Source organism: Rana temporaria, chromosome 5 (genome assembly GCF_905171775.1).
Source record: "Rana temporaria chromosome 5, aRanTem1.1, whole genome shotgun sequence".
Classification (NCBI taxonomy): Eukaryota; Metazoa; Chordata; class Amphibia; order Anura; family Ranidae; genus Rana; species Rana temporaria.
Window position 1 is genome coordinate 139,574,175 of NC_053493.1, and position 18,074 is coordinate 139,592,248.

At 44.7% G+C, this 18,074-nt stretch overlaps 1 protein-coding gene across 2 annotated transcripts in view; it reads right to left on the bottom strand.

Annotated features, from left to right (window-relative positions):
• Positions 1-17,143, bottom strand: part of KBTBD2 (kelch repeat and BTB domain containing 2) — a 39,409-nt gene extending 22,266 nt beyond the window's left edge. The window contains exon 1 of one of the 2 annotated variants that reach the window (XM_040353171.1): positions 17,099-17,143. The gene's annotated coding sequence lies outside the window, so the exon portion shown is untranslated. Of the gene's footprint in view, positions 1-16,594; positions 17,042-17,098 lie in introns of those variants that run through there. The other variant, XM_040353170.1, reaches the window with a different exon arrangement.
• Between the last annotated feature and the right edge of the window lie 931 nt (positions 17,144-18,074).

Genomic DNA, 18,074 nt, shown 5'->3' on the forward strand with positions numbered 1-18,074 from the left:
AGACTGGCAAAAAGGTGATGTGGACTGGGTCAAATGCACTTCCTCTATCTAAATAGCTCTAACTTGGCATGTTTAACTTTAACTAGCTAAGAAACAACACAATATTAAGGGTGTTTCTGCATAGTTTTTCATCTGCTTAAAAAATACTATTTCCTTCTCTAAAAATGTTGTGACCATTTACCTTAATAAGCCTGCTTTCCTGATTCTGACGACATTGGAGATATGCCATTACACCCATTCCACACACTACTGTGCGAAATGTGATCATGCCACTGGCTACCCACAGTAATCTATGCATTCCTCTCCCTTGCAGGGTTTATATGTCCTGTGCATATTTATGGGATTGCTGTAGGTGTCACTCTTCCAGCTGTGATGCAATTAAAGACCACCTCTTCTCTACTAAGCATTTCTGTCTTAAAACATCTGTGTTGCTTTTTTTCTTCATTCAAAACATCCAACAGAACATCGAAAGCAGTAGTAAGCCCCAAATCAAACATTTATTAAGTTGCAGCTCACCAATTCTTAGGATGTGATGGCTGCATTTGTTTTTAGGCTCGCTTTCATTTTCACCAGGTGATTTAGCCAGTAAGTTCGTTTTTCAAAAAAACAAGCTCTCCTCTAGATGCATCAGTTTACAGTAATAAGGCAAACCATTTAAAACAGACAGGCGTGCCTACAATGATAAGCATTTATAAAACCTTTATCCCAAAAAAGGAGAAAAAAAAAACCCAACCTGCTCGCTGCAACCGATTATAAAGCGCAAGCTGGAGTTTGGCTTCGTTGGTAGATTTAAATCTGCTAGTACATTTACTACTGCCCATCCCTGCCACTGTCCAAAAGGTGCCCCCGTGCTCCTTCCTTCATCCAGAGTGGAGGGGGGGGGGGGGGGGAGACCAATATAGAAGGGTGTGTTACTGGCCAGGTCACCACTTGGAGAGAAAAAAAAAAGGGGGGGGTGCTAAATAAAAAACAATAAAAAAAATCAATAAACAGACACACACACACACACACACACACACACCAACTGTTTATGTCACCCAAAAGTGGAACTTCAGCTCATTGGATTCCTCCCCCCTCCAGTGCCACAATTGTCACCTTGCGGGGGGAGGGAGGCACAGGCTACATGTCCAAGCCATGGCCCGTGACGTCAACATGGGGGGTTCCCTCCTCCTCCTCCGGGTCAGTAGGAGAGAGGAGCGGCTCTCGCCCATGCACAGTAGGGTTCCTGACGTGAAGCCGAAAGGCTACACTGCCGGGCACCCTTACCGGCAATGTCGGCGGCAGCAGCCGACAACTGAGCTGTGGGTGCCGATTTTGCTGGATTCCAGGACAGGAAAGTGTCAAATTATTAAAAGCCTACAGCTGTGGTATACATAGCTGCTGGTTTAATAATTTGCTGCTCTGCTTTAAACTTAAGGCTCGGTTCACATTTATGCAAATTGGATGCGTTTTTGAACCGCATCAGATTTTTCAGCAAAACATTGCACCTGTGACCTTAGCATCTGGGAAGCAAAAAAGGGTTCCTCTGAAATCCCTGATCCGTCCAACACCGTATTTCCTTCCTCTGTAGGTGTTACCTCATCCTTCTCTTCAGATTTTTCTGAAAGGGAATCTAAAACCACCGAAGGAGATCTGCTTCGCTTTTTGTCCTTTTGCGAGGATATTGCGATTAGCGTAGTGATCTTTCCTTCTAATTTTTCCATGGCTGCGGTAAGTGTCCTCAGTGACATATGCAGGCCCAGGTGCCACTGGAGAAATGGTTACTCCCGATAGTGGCAATGGCTCTTCCTGTATAGGTATATCAAAATTTAAAGGAGTAAGGTACCGAGCAGGCATGGCTAGAGCCCCGTCTCAAGCGGCGGTGCTTTGTCATTCTTAGTCCCTGAATTCTTTCTAAGGGAAGACATATTACCAAGCGAGGTACCACAATGCATATACTACTGTGCTCAGTTTAGCAATCTACAGCAAGTAACACAGTTTCATGCCATAGAGTAGGTGTCTCTCTTTGGTAGTGCCCCACCAACCACATAGAGCTTACGTGCCCCCTGAATGCTGCTATGTCCCAAAGAACGAGCTGCCGGCCTCCGAGATTGCTTTATGGCTCTTGTCTGAGCGCCATCTTTCAAATCGGCGTGCCCGCTCGCAATCCCCCTCCACAATGCGTGTGTGACCTATGGCAATAATGGCGGCTGTCCCGGGACATGGGGGAGCCTCCCCCTGCTTATACGAACTGTGCTGGGTCCTTACCCAGCGTTTGAGGAGAGAAGCGGTGGCCATCTTATGCATCGCTCTGCAGCAGAGGAAGTGTGCTTGTCCTGCGGATCTGACACTGTATAGAGCAGGGATATGCAATTAGCGGACCTCCAGCTGTTGCCAAACTACAAGTCCCATGAGGCATAGCAAGACTGACAGCATAAAGCATGACACCCAGAGGCAGAGGCATGATGGGACTTGTAGTTTGGCAACAGCTGGAGGTCCGCTAATTGCTTATCCCTGCTATAGAGTATGTCGAGTACAAACTCCGCTCTTTACTCCCTCTAGTGGCCAAAAACAAGAAGACGCCCTACTCAAAATTGAAAAAGGTCCTTGAGATTAATCTTAGGATCCTCTTTCTCTTACCTTTATCCCTGCTGCAGGTTTTTCTGCTGAAAAATTTTAGTCAGCACCAATCTTCACCCATCTCGGCAGGCTTTGTGTGACAACCTCCAGGGATATGGGTTCCTATTTAAAGGAGACCTCTCCCCTGGGCCTTGTAAAACACTCTTACCAGGACTTTTAGCGTTATGTAGCGAAAGTGCTGGACCCTAGAGCCCAGTCCTCAATAGAGAGACTTTACAGGCGACGCCTCTTGCATAAGGCCCGGATCCCATCCAGTTTCAGCGCAATTACCTAGCGTCTTCGATGGATCCAAAAGCATAGCTCCTTTTACCCCCAGAGGGTCTCTTTTGCAGAGCTTTCCTAAGCACATCCTCCACGCGTCCAACACCTTAGACACTGGTGAAAAAACTGAGGTACTTCCCTGATGGGATGGGTTATATGGAGGGGAACTGTCTGATTGGTTGTGCCAGTGTCCAATCACCTCTGGTGACCATACAACCCATTATGTAATGATTTAAGGCTCTGTGTCCCATGGTGTACGAAGTAGAGGGGGGAAAAAAAGACACACACACACACACACACACACACACACACACACACACACGGAACCTTGTACATTAGAGGAGAGTCTCACCAATGCCCAAGTACAACACAAAATTAATTTGCGAAAGGAGAATGGGAGAAATAAGGGGAGGGGCAGTAATGGGAAAATAGAACTCACGTCCAATACCACAAACCAGATAGCCTACAATTACTTAATGGGAGCATCAGGCAAAGGAGATCACACCGTCAAATTTTTTAATGCTATCCCCTATTTGAATACGTAATTTTATATAAAAGGGAGAGCCGCATTTATCATAGCCTCCCAGGCAGATACATCAGTCACAAACTTACCGATCTTGCTTCAAGGGGGTTGTCCTGGAGCGATGCCTGCAGCTGCAGGCATTACCCCAGTACTGTTCTTTGAGCGGATGGTCAGCTTTCTTGTAATAACCAATGCGGCTCAGCAGCCACTCAGCTGTTATTACAAGCAGCGGGAGGGGACGTGACCATGACATTGCTTCTAGATTACTGGCATCCTAAAGGCACTAGTTTAAAAAAAAAAATAGAAAGTATTCAAAATTGCCGATCTTGACGTTTTGAATACTTTGAAGTACAGGAGGAGGGGTTTGGTGTCTTACAGACCCCAGATCCTTTCATAAAAGAGTTCTCGTCACAAGGGATGTTTACATTCCTTGTGATAGCTATAAAAGTGTAAAAAAAAAAAAAAAAAAAGAAGAAGAAGATCAACACCTGATATTGGCCTGAAAGACAGCTGAAAAAAAATTAATTAAATAAATTAAAACCAGTATCAGCCCTGAAAAATGTTATATATATGTCGACCCCTAGCTATATTGCTGCTGCACAATTATACCTGTGAGGCGACCTGAGGTTTTTGGGCGGTCATATTTTGGGATGTCTCTTTACTGGATTGTACATCAGGGTTATAGGCTGGCCGCTCTGCTGCATGGAATTATTAAGGTCTCCGCCTCTGTTATTCATACCTGGAGACCGATTGGTTGCCTTTTATTTCTTCAATCTGAGCTAGCCATCACTCACTCATGCAATAATTAAAGGCTGCAGGCAGCCAATTAGGGACCAAATTGGTGCGAAAGAAAGAAGCCCTTAAAGTTTTATTTTATTTTTTGAGCGGAGGTTCCCCTTCCAGCAGGACAACAACCCTAAGCATACAACCAGCGACAAGACCAAAGCAGGAGACAAGGCAAGATGCTTCCAAATGGCCATCAAGGCCAAGTGTAAATCTATTTCACGCACACACACACACACTAAAAAAAGGAAGAATTCATGGCTGCAATAGAGAGGATTTCCTAAAGGAAATCTGATCATTCTGCCATGGTTTAATAAAAGTAAAGTCACAGCCAGAACAGGGCAAAGGACAGAACCCACCAGAATAACAAAGTTCTAAACAGGGTTTCAACAACTTATGCTTTTCAATAAAGGAAAACGCAGGAACATCCTCTACCACCATAACATTAGGGGTCTCCTTACTGAGGTGGGCCACCAAGAACCACAGTGATATTGCACCACAAAATGCTTTCCAAACAGGTACAGGTCTAGCAAGAACCTTAAGTGGAGGGGGAGGGGGTGACAAAGGCATGTTGGGGGGTTTACAAACCCAATAGAGGACTGAAATAAGATTTTTAAAAAGACCAGAGACTGAAAAAACAGCAGCCTGATCCCACAGTTCTTATGTGCTGCACACCGCATCATTAAGAACTAAAATTCTCAACCTCTGTGCCAAGCACACGCAAATATGCAGCCTCCCAACACAGTTACCAGCTAATGGAAAGCTCCCATAGGCTGCTTACGAACCGGAGCTTTCCAATCATGTGACTGCTGTGACAGCCAAACACGGCAGTCACATGACCATAAGCCCCACCCCAGAATACTAAAGCCCCTTAAAGGGCTGGCAGGTGCCAGCTCTAAGGAGTTAATATGGATTAAAAGTAGAAGTCTGCAACTCCTTAAAAATAAGCTCATCAGGTAAAGACTGGAGCCACTCAGAATTAGATACAGTCAGACTTACGGCTAAGAAGCCAAGGCCATGGGCAGATCTGCTATAGAATCTGGGAAGCGCTTGTAGTCTCTGTGGTCAAAGTCAGCAAGGAATCAGGGACAATTGGGCCATAAAGTCTTGTGAGACTGTAGTAGGAACCCCAGCTTGCAAGGCAGGGGGACTCAACCACATAAAGCAAAGCTGGGGAGGACTCAAATGATTAAATACATTCTAGGGGAAGAGAACAACATGTTGATTGCATTTGCAGAAGGCACAGAATAAGTAGTCCTGGAAACAGTAGTATGTGAGGTGGGGCCACCTGTTGCAGTGAGGCCGTCTCCCATGTCCAGAATCAGATACTGTATGTTGTGACAGATGCCCACTTGGAGAGACCATAAACACATTATCCTACTTCAAAGTCAGATAACTTGCACATTGCCAAGACCCATGTCTATTTTACAACAACATCAGACTACACTATAAAATAGGACATTATACTACTGGTCGAAATAGATTTTCCAATGCAACTGAAAATTTTAACACTAGTGCTTGATTCACCCCTTCCATTGTTATAACCAATGCCTCTTGTTTTGTTAAAGCGGAGTTCCAAACACAATTGGCATTTTTTAAATGTATGTCCTTTCATCCTGCGTTTTTATAATATAAATCCGGTCACTTACTATTTTACAATCCACCGCCGATCCGCATAGATATTCAAAAAAGATGTCCACACCGTTGTCATTTTGCTTGTGGGCATTGTGAAGCCTACAAGCACTTGCTTTCTGGAAGTCTTGGATGGGGAGTGATAATTGGACAGCGCACTGCTTCCTGGGAAATGACACACATTTCCCAGGAGCATTAGAGGGAGATGTCAGAATCCTAGGTGATTTCAAAGGCAGATTTTGTGGGACCACATAGCAACAGGCATTTCCAGATGAGTAAAAAAAAAAAATTTTTTATTTTTTTACTTTTTTAGGTCTAATGAACACAATAATGGAAAAAAAAAATTGGGATGGAAACTCCACTGAGCCATGCAAGGAAAAAAATGTTGGGTAAGAGAAACCTGCAGAGGTCTCATTGAAAACCAGATGAAATGTCTGCCAAATTCTCATAGTCACGGCTTTGAAGGTACCTTCTACAATCATGTTAGCAAGCCATGTATAAAGACACTCATTCCCTTTTCTCCAGAGAAAACGGAAAATGTATATTCTATTATGAGCATGTGAAAGTCAAACTGGCCTAAACTTTATCAAATAGTTAATTACGGCTTTAAGATAAAGACTTTTCTAGGATTTATGGACTAGAGCCAGATTCATTAAAATGAAACATTACCCACGTTAATTTAAACCTGGATAGGTTAGGTTGTCAATCCATTCACCATGATCGATAAGCTTATCTACCAATTTAAAAACATTAATATCTTCCTTTTTTGGTTCATGTACCACCGATTTCAAATAAATGCCCCCCCCAACATACTTTACTATATCTTAATTTGAACACTAGACCTTAAAACATTAGAATTGCCTACAAATACAGACAAATCCTGAATTACACATACAAAAGTGACATAGTGTGACCATTTTGCGATCAGAATCTAGGGTTTCAGATTAGATGCCAATACTACCCTTCTTCTTAGGGAGTATATAAGTAGAACCTCTTTCATTAACAGCTCAGGAATGTAGTGACGTTTTCTGCCATTGACATGTGTGTGGTCATCATGCCATGATCAAAAAAAAAATTGTGGATGCCTCAGTCTGGCAAGGGATTTTAAACATTGGACGATTTTGAAATTAATGCTTTTTTTTACCCCTTTACTAAAGGATCCTGTTCCTTTAAACATGAACAGCACAGTGCTTGCGCCCTTGTGTAATTTGGCCCCTTCTATCACCTATAAAACCTGTCTGATACTGCCCTACCCCCTGTAAACTCACCACAGTTTATCATGGCTGCTGAGCCCTGACACCGTGGTCAGTTACCGTGCCTCCGTCATCCGCAGCCCTAATACAGAGGCTCGCAAACAAAATTGGCGTCCTTTTTTCCCCCACAAATAGAGCTTGGTATTTGATCACCTCTGCGGTTTTTAGTTTTTGCGATATAAACAAAAATAGAGCGATGAATATTTTTTACTTTTTGCTATAATAAATATCCCCCAAAAATATATAAAAAATAAATAATTTCCTCAGTTTAGGCCGATACGTATTCTTCTACATTTTTTTTTTTACGAAAAATAACGCAATAAGCGTTTGATTGGTTTGCGCAAAATTTATGCAAGACAATGTAAGGGACATCCTTCCCACTGACCACCAATGTAAGGGACATCCTTCCCACTGACCACCAATGTAAGGGACATCCTTCCCACTGACCACCAATGTAAGGGACATCCTTCCCACTGACCACCAATGTAAGGGACATCCTTCCCACTGACCACCAATGTAAGGGACATCCTTCCCACTGACCACCAATGTAAGGGACATCCTTCCCACTGACCACCAATGTAAGGGACATCCTTCCCACTGACCACCAATGTAAGGGACATCCTTCCCACTGACCACCAATGTAAGGGACATCCTTCCCACTGACCACCAATGTAAGGGACATCCTTCCCACTGACCACCAATGTAAGGGACATCCTTCCCACTCTTCATTAGAGGACCCAAAATTGACAATGATGGGATGTATCCAATATCGACGTCTTCTCCGCTTCTCTTCTTCTTCCTCATTCACTGCTGCAGCAGCAATGACAACTGCGGTGACAGGAAAAGGAACTGCCTCACACCATGTATGTTTTCATTGGTTAATGCCAAAGTTGTGGCAAAGTCGAAGTTGTACTGATCCAAAACCGCGGCAAAAATCGCACGACTTTGAAGTCGTAGAAGTGTGAAAGGGGCCCTAGGGATTCAACTGCATCTGCCTGTTTCATGGCACTAAGGGTCTGTAGTGAAAACTGGACAAAAGGACACTCTTCTGGACAGACGTAAAATATTCTAACCAGTGGGTTAGGACTAAGCCAGAGTTTTGTCAATTCAGAGCACATTTGAACCTCTCCAAAATGTGCACCATGTGACGCACAAATGGTCTCTAGCAGTGAAGCAGATTGCTGCTTAGAAGTTGGTTATCCCACAGATGAAGACCCTAGGTGGAAACTGTGGACCCGCCAAACTAACAGGCACAAACAGAATTGGTAGTCCTTCACTGCAGAAACCTTTGGCGAGGTGAAAGTTCAAAAAGGTGTAGGTAAGCATCTGATAGCCACTGATGCAAGGAAAACTCCTTGTTAGAAAGTAGAGGTCGACCGATATCGGCAGGCCGATATATGGCCGTTTGAGAAATCGGCATCGGCCGATTTTTATCCAAATCGGGCCGATATTTTACAATTCCCGCTAGCGATGCCACGGCTCCGGAGCTAGGCCGGAGCCGCGGCCTTTCCTGATGCTGTGACCGTGACGGCAATCCGCGGATTCGGTCACAGCATCAGGAAAGACCGCGGCTTCGGCCTAGCTCCGGAGCCGCGGCCATCTTGGTACACCCAGCGTGGTGTCCCTCCTCTGTTAACGCCCACAGAGGAGGTGGGGCCGGCGCTCGTGGGACACACCGCTCTGGTGTCTGTACTACGGGGGGCAGGGGGGGTGTCTATACTGGAGGGAGAGGGGGGTCTGTACTGAGGGGGGGGTGACAATTTTTTTGCACCAGTGCCACCTGCCAGTGCCACTTGCCATCTGCCAGTAACAATACCAGCGCCACCATCCAGTGCCATCCGCCAATGCCACCTGCCAATTAGTGCCACCTTCCATCAGTGCCAATGCCACCTGCCAGTGCCAATTAGTGCCTCCTTCCATCCAGTGCCATCCGCCAATGCCAATACCAGTGCCAATTAGTGCCACCTTCCATCCAGTGCCATCCAACAATGCCACCTGCCAGTGCCAATACCAGTGGCACCATCCAGTGCCAGTAAGTGCCACCTTCCATCCAGTGCCACCTGCCAGTGCGATCCAGTGCCAACTAAAGCCATAAGTGCCACCTGCCAATGCCAACCAGTGCTAACTATTGCCACCTGCCAGTGCCATCAACCAGTGCCATCTGCCAATCAGTGCCACCTGCTAGTACCATCTTTCAGTGCCATCCAGTGCAACCTGCCAGTGCCAATAAGTGCCTTCTGCTAGTGCCATCTTCCTTCCAGTGCCAATTAGTGCCATCCAGTGCTACGAGCCAGTGCCACCAATAAAAAATAAAAATCTGCCTAAAATATCGGCCGCAAAAAATCGGCATTATATATCGGCCATCGGCCGCCCAGATTTCTAAATATCGGCATCGGCCAGAGAAAAACCCATATCGGTCTACCTCTATTAGAAAGAGGTCCCCACTAACTGCACTAATTCCATCCATAACTTCTCCACTTGTAGAAACTGATGAGTCCTTTGAAATCCCAGATTAAAAAAACATCACATGTTTAAGTAGAAACCACAAAGATTTGTTTCATGGAACCGGAACGATCACTCAAGATAGGAGTGCTTGCAGAAGAGCAAAACGTATGTGGATTCAAAGAAAACATCTGCTTGGAGGGGGAAAGATCAAAATATTCACCTTGTAGCCAAGAGCCACTACGTTGTGGACCCAATCATTGGCAATCTTGCCTTGCCAACCTCCGTGAAGGCCTACAAAACACATCCCCCAGACACCCTAGACCAGGGGTAGCAAACACAAGGCCAGCAGGCTGAATCCGGCCTGCCAAGCCTTGTCATGTGGCCCGCCAGCCTCCACCGCTTGTTCTCACAGCAGCGCAGTGTATAAGCCCGATTTTCTGCTGTCCTTAAACTTCTATGGAACAGGAGGAGCTGTGTGGAAATGTAGGGGTGTCTGGCTGCATCTGTAAAAATGTGTTTACACTTATCGAGCAAACACATGCTGCCTAAGAAAAATTTGGCTGGGTCTCTTTACTGGACCTTTGTACCATTTACTGGACTTATAAGTTTTATCTTCCCAAAGAAGACCCCACTCTTCATAATCGCGCCTTAATCAGGTCATCAGTTTTTCACAGCATCTAGCTTTGTGAGCAATTTTTTTCAAAGAATGAAGGGTAAAAATAGAACCAATATCTGATTAGCACCTTGAAAATTCATTGAGAATTGCTACTACATCCATCGAACCAGATAATGATACATTCTAATCAAATCAGTTATGTTGCCCTCTTTTACTTTAGTAAGAAAATGAAGTTGTATAACATTAACTCCGATAGGTACATTATCTGTAATCATTAACTTGTGATCTACCCGACTTTTTCTGCTCATCAGCTATACTTATTGTTAGTATAATTTATGTGTGGCCCAAGACCACTCCTCTTTTGCCATAGTGGCCCAGGAAGGTCAAAAGGTTGGACAACCCTGCTGTAACCATTCCTTACCAAAATGAACAAAAATCTCATCTTCAGGTAGACTGTATTTATAATAGCATTTCACAAATTTTAAAATGAAATACATTTTAAAGCTTTCAGTGTAATAGTTACCTTCACTACAACACTGTCACCTGCAGACAAACATTTGTCTGTCCTTTTCCAGGTTAAACAACTGCTACGTCACTCAATCCACTTCCTGTGTGGCCGGACTGTCATGGACACGCCCCCTAGATCACATCTTTATGTTGGTCCTGTGCTTACAGGAAAATGCTGCAGGGGACGGATCTGAACTAACTATGGGAGGTTTGTTCTGTGCAGCGTTTAACCAACCACTTCAAGACCAAGCCTATTTGACACTTGTTTAAAATATAAAATCAGTATTTTTAACATGGCGGCTGTACTGCATTTGCGCAGCGGTCTTTCAAATGCAATTTTTTGGGAAAAAATACACTTTAAATAAAGCCCCCCCCCCCCCCACACTAAAACAGTAAAGTTAGCCCTTTTTATTGTAGAATGTGAAAGATGCTACGCCGCGATAATTGTGATCTTTATTCTAAGCCCAAAAAAAAAATCCATTTTGCAGCTCTATGCCACCCCTCTGAAAAGCCACCCATGGCCGATTGCTTTTGCGAGGGCAGTTGACAGGCAAACACCATTTCCTTCGCCTCATCTGTTTTACCATGTAAATGCCACACCCTCCTGCTAAAAACGGAGTGCAATACATGTGGGTGTGGTGGCGCCCCATACACTTAAAGTGGAACTTAATCCTCCTATGCTTTACAGCTACAGTATCTCACAAAAGTGAGTACACCCCTCCAATATTTGTAAATATTTTATTATCTTTTCATATGACAACACTGAAAAAATGCTTTGCTACAAAGTAACGAGTGTACAGCTTGTATAACAGTGCAAATTTGCTGTCCCCTCAAAACAAGGTGTTTCAAGGTCTCAGGTGTGAATGAGGAGCGTGTGTGTCAAGGCTCTCATACTGCTCACTGGAAGTTCAACATGGCACCTCATGGCAAAGAACTCTCTGAGAAACGGACAAAAATGTAATAAAAATATTGTTGCTCTACATAAAGATGGCCTAGGCTATAAGAAGATTACCAGGACCCTGATGAAACTGAGCTTCAGCATGGTGGCCAATGCCATACAGCGGCTTAACAGGACAGGTGCCACACAGAACAGGCCTCACCATGGTCGACCAAAGAAGTTGAGTGCACATGCTTAGCGACATATCCAGAGGTTGTCTTTAGGAAATGGATGTATGAGTGCTGCCGAGGTTGAAGGGGTGGGTGGTCAGCCCCTCAGTGCTCAGACCATACGCCATACACTGTATCAAATTGGTCTGCATGGCTGTCATCCCAGAAGGAAGCCTCTTCTAAAGATGATGCACAAGAAAGCCCTCAAACAGTTTGCTGAGGAAAAGCAGACTAAGGACATGGATTATTAGAACCGTGTCCTGTGGTCTGATGAGACCAAAATAACGTATGTGGCGGCAATCAGTAGAAGAGTACAAAGACAACGGTGGTGGGAGTGTCATGGTCTGGGGCTGCATGAGTGCTGCCGGCACTGGGGAGCTACACTTTGAGGGAACCTTGAATGCCAACATGTACTGTGACATACTGAAGCAGAGCATTATCCCCTCCCTTCTAGGGGTGCAACGGATCAAAAAACTCACGGATCTGATCGATCCTCGGATCAGGAGTCACGGATCGATCATTTTCGGATCAGTAAAAAAATAAAAAATAAACACAAAAGACAAACAAAAGTTTTGTCTTTTTACTAATATTTTTTTTTTTTTTTACTACCAATGGCGGTGATCAGTGATTTTTTTCGTGACCGTGACATTATGGCGGACATCAGACAATTTTGACACATTTTTTGGGACCATTACAGTGGGGAAAATGGCAATTACAGTGTTACTGTTTTACTAGTGTGGGGGCAATGTTGGCTATGGTTATTAATAGCCATAGCCGACATTGCCCCCACACTAGTAAAACAGTAACACTGTAATTGCCATTTTTCCCACTGTAATAGCCATTAGCCTACTCACTGTACTGATGTACTCGGTCCGTCTCACTGTACTCAGGTTGCATGCAGAGTCAGCGCGCTCTTGCAGAATAGAAAAGATCCACGAGCAGAGGGAGGGGTGATGCGCGCACCGCCACCGAGTGTACCAAGATGGCCGACCGCTCCGGACCTAGGCCGAAGCCGCGGTCTTTCCTAAGGCCGCGGCGACCGTGCGTTCCGTGGAGCGCATACTGTGCCGATCCAAACAGGTCGACCTGTTAGGATCGGGCACGATCCGTTGCACCCCTACTCCCTTCGGAGACTGGGCCACAGGGCAGTATGCCAACATAACGACCCCAAACAACTCAAAGATGACCACTGCCTTACTAAACAAGCTGAGGGTAAAAAGTGATGGACTGGCCAAGCATGCCTCCAGACTCAAACCCTATTGAACATCTGTTGGGCATCTTCAAAACGGAAGGTGATACATCCAACAGCTCCGTAATGTCATCATGGAGGAGTGGAAGAGGATTCTAGTGGCAACCTGTAAAGCTCTGGTGAACTTCATGCCCAAGAGGGTTAAAGCAGTGCTGGAAAATAATGGTGGCCACACAAAATATTGACACTTTGGGCCCAATTTTGATAATTTGACTTAGGGGTGTACTCACTTGTGTTGCCAGTGGTTTAGAAACTAATGGCTGTGTGTTTAGTTATTTTGAGGGGACAGCAAATACACTGTTATACAAGCTGTACACTCACTACTTTACATTGTAGCAAAGTGTCATTTCTTCAGTGTTGTCACATGAAAAAATAGAATAAAATATTTACAAAAACGTGAGGCATGTACTCACTTTTGTGGGATACAGCAAGTTGCCATCTTAGCTTCTGTTTGATCTGTAGTTGCCATGGTGATACACGTGATCAGTTATGATACCAGCCATTTGATGGCTTGACAGTTCAGTTGAGAGCACAAGCAAATGTGAGTTAGCATTCATAATTAAAATTGACGAGTTTAGTTTTGCTTTAAGTGTTCTCTCTGGGTACCAGAGTTTCCTCCTACACTCCAATTACATGCTGGTAGGTTATTAGGACCCTGACTAAAATTTGCATGCGTGTCCTTAGAGTGTTAGCTCCTTGAGTTTGTAGAGGCTGATCTACTGACAGCCTTAAAGCGGAATTAAACCCTCCTATCCTTTACAGCCAAGGAAGCTGCTTCTGTTTGATCTGCAACTGACATGGAGGAGTTATTTTAAATAATGGAAAAAAATATAGTAATAGGTGTGCACTGTGATGCTTTTTTTTTTTATATGGAACCCTTTGGAAGGAGGCCATTGGGGGGTGGGGGTTAGCTTCCCAGGGATGAATATTGGATTTGCACAAGTTTATACAATTTTTTGTCCATTTCCCCCCCCCCTCCCTCCTTCGCTCTTTTTTTTTTATGGATATTGCCATTTTATCTTTATATAGATTTTTCAAATGCACTCATCAGATGGTTTGTGTTCTTTTTAACTATCTAATCACAGAGAATCTTAAAAGATATTAGTTTGATATTATGAAAAGGAATAACAGATATGACTTATTTTTTTTATTAACAATAATTATTTACTCCAGGGGGTAGGACTCAAAAATGTGATCATGTAGTATTATGTCAAATTTAAACGCAAGTATTAGTATCTTGGAATATTAGGGGGCTTAGTGACCCAGTAAAGAGACAAGCTATGTTCACTACAATGAAACAATTTTCTCTGTGTATTATTGGCCTGCAGGAGACTCGTTTTAAATATACATAAAATTACTTGAAGCGTAGCCAATATAGTAGGCAGTATATTCTATAGGGGCATCTATATTGATAGAAAAATTTAAGTTGATTTCTCCTGCAGACAGGTACAAAACGGATACTAAAAGGTTGCTATATTTTCCACTGTGTATAGAAAATCATATGTGCTAGCCTAGGGCTCGACAAACCCCTGGTGCCAGGTCGCAATTGCGACTAGAATTAGCGACCTGGCGCAGCATAGCTGGGGTACCCTGTCTCCGTGCTCACCCCTCGCATCGGGCCGTGCCGGCCAGTAATTGAGGCCACAGCTCTGCGGCCTTCTGCAGTCCTATGGTTCCTTCTGGAATCTGGCGCCCTCTTGTGGTGGCCGTTGGTATGACAAGACAACCAGCATTGCTAATGGAGCTTCCCCTGCCTGCTTCCATCTCCTTTACTTAGAAGTAAGAACCCCCAAACATATATTGTTTCACCCCTTGGCCTGTTTGTTTTAGTCCGGGTGGCAGTCTTTCAATAAACCTGTTGGTGTGCAGCTAATTTTTCTTAACTTGGTCTACATGTTTACGGGTGGGAGCCAGAGATAGCGCCCATTCTCATTTCTCATAGCATAAATCTCTCATTCCTTAATGCTGGAGGCAACTTACAACACACACACACACACACATTTTGGTAGTACAGTTATTAATGTGGAAACTATGATCATTGGTGAATATTTTTTTAACTCCAGGCAAAAAATATTTTTGGATAACATATAAAATTGTTAACACTCCTGTAATGTTTGTTTTGCTGTATGTGCCCCCGTTCAGAAGATTTCACCTCACTTTCTGTCCCTGTGACAATAACATTTTGAAAATTGTAGGTTGTCGTGGAAACAAGGATTAGTGATAAAGCTTCAGTAAAGACACCTTTTCCCCCCCATAACTGTTAGGGCTAGCTTACACTTGCTTCAAAACAAGGCTTCGGACACGCTTTGTTAAAGCTCTCTGAACGCAAGTCAGCGCCCATGTCACTAAATAAAATGGTTAGCTTACAGTCCTGTTTACACCTTGCTTTTGCTTGGTGCTTCTGTGGGGCTTCAAGCAAGCTTTGCCATAGACTTCTATGGAGGCTTTGAAGACACTTTGAAGCACCACTGAAGCAACATGGGGTATAGTTTTTGAAGCAAAAGCAAGGTGTAAACAGGACTGTAAGCTAACAATTTTATTTAGTGACGGGGCTTTGCCTGGCGTTCAGAGAGCTTTAACAAAGTGCGTCCGAAGCCTTATTTTGAAGCGATTGTTTGCAGGCACTATTGTGCTAAAAATAGCACCTGCAAACCGACCCGAAACAGCAGCTGCTGTGTCTCCAGTGCGAAAGCCCCGAGGGCTTTCACACTTGAGTGGTGCACTAGCAGGACCGCTCAAAAAGTTTACCACTCCTTCCCATTGAAAGCAATGGGAAAGCGCGGCTATACCGCTGGCAATGCGCCTCTACAGAGGCACATTGCCAGCGGTATTAACCCTTTTTCGGCCGCTAGCACCCTAAGCCGCCAAATATTGCCGCAATTCCGACGGTAAAGTGCCGCTAAAAAATAGCGGCGCTTTATCGCCACCGCGTGAAAGGGGCCTGAACGAGCCCTTACAGGAGAGAATTTTCCTTCCTAGGGGTAGATTTCTTTTCACTTCCTGTTTTCTCCCTCCATTTGTAAGTATGAGTCATATATAGGTAACTCAGGACCGCCTGTACCCAGATCTGGCCATTTTCATTTGAAATACACCATAAAAGTGTGGCGGCGCGCGCACACGTGTTCCCGGGCAGGGCTGCCCATTCATTTCAATGCTCTGTCCTACACACTAAAAATGCAAAAAATACCTAAACCCCATTTTTTTTTTACTGAACCACATGGTTTTGCGGAACCATTTGCACAGGCGCACACGCTAACAGATTCATGGGAGTGCCATTACTAAATGGTACCACCACAAATCTGCTAAAGGGCATATGTGTGCATATTAGGAAAGCGTGCCTTTCCACACACAGGGTGTAAACCTAGTCTAGGCTCCAGAGGGAATATGTGATAATAAAAGCCGGTCCTGTGTAGTAGATGAGGCCCCCAGTGAGAGATGGAAGTTGTAGGCGTGCCTGTACAATGTAACACCCGGTGAATTATTCATACTACACAAGAGCCGTCCTATCTCCATCCCTATGGGAGGCCATAGGCCGTCCATTAATGACCAGCGCGGACACTCGCACATACACAGGGCGCTGAGGAGGATGGGGGGCTTACCAAGCTGTATGCGGCGGTCAGACACGGGCTCGCACTTCCTTCCCTCCTCGGTCTTCTCTCCGCTTCCTTCCGGGTGTGACCTCGCTGTGCCGTTGTTGTTGCCACCGCCGCCCCCTTCAACCAACCAGCGGTGTGCGAGAGAGGAAGAGAGCAGACAAACACCAGGGCGGAGAATGCAGGAAGGCGGTGGTGGCGGACACTCTGTAATTTAAGGTGCGCTTGCAACCTCTCAATAAAGTTTTATTCAACAAAAAAAAAAAACACATACACACATTGCCGTAGGAAGTACGCAAGGCAGTGTCCAGCCATTGAGGAGCGCCCTCCAATTCTCTGCGTCACGCCCTCTCCCTGCTGACTGTCGTGTTTGTGCAGCGCTTCAGTTTGCGTTGCTTGGCATGACGTAGGACCGAGCTCTGTGCGCCAACACGCTTAGAACTTTCAAAACCATAGTACAAATGGGAACACGGTATACAGCGCTATTCATAGACGTTCTACGCTACTCACACTGCAGCAATGAAAGGGGGAGAGCATCCGTCACCAGGGCTCCGTTGAGGTGGCTTCACCAAAATGGCGCCGAGTGTAACGTGAGGGGGAGGGTGTAATACGCCGCACTTGCTCTAGCGTTGTCTTGTAAGCGAGTAGTCAATGTGTGTTGACGTCACGGCATTCCTAGCGTCGTTCCCTGACCTCCTCCGGGTCTTGTTTGAACGTCATTACAGTTACACTAACACGTGACCGACTTCCTGCCTTCCCTCCCGCGCTTCGAGTTTTCTAGACTCAGACTGAGCTCTGTGTTACTACAAAGGATCTGTCCCTTCCTGTTTTCCCTCTACAAACATGGAGGTGACATACAAACAAAAAAAGAATATATCCAGCTTTACAATATTTATTCATTCTCTATATTAAAAGGAAAGTTCATACAAAAAACAAAATAGTGTCTGTAATGCCCTGAGCCATGCTGCCTGTGTAGCGCTCTATACATCATATAGCACAATAACCTGCCCAGTCTCCATGTTAATGCTTGCAACAGCAAGCTAAGCCACGTGACCATGCTTAGGGCTCATGCACACAGGATGCTTTCAAAACGCCAGCGCTACAGAAGCACTAAAACGCATTTAGCCACTTTTTTACATTAGCAAATTCCTGCTTTTTTTTTAATTAAAAACACTATAATATAGAAACGTCAAATGTGGCTTCACACGTTTCAATGTTTTTTTTGCCATTTTTTGTTTTTACTGCTTCTGGACACACAGCTGACCTCTTTTTTTTTTTTACCGTCCCTAAACGCTTCCAAACACCTCTGAACGTTTGTGTGTGAATGGACACATAGGCTAACTTTGGAGGGGCTTTTAGAGGCAGTTAAAAAAAGAAACCAACAGCAGCTGTAAAAAGGTCCTGTGTGCATGAGCCCTTGGACACATCTGAGGTTTCTTCTTCCAGTCAGGTGTCCCAGTCCAGAAGACATGCTGATAGGATTGCC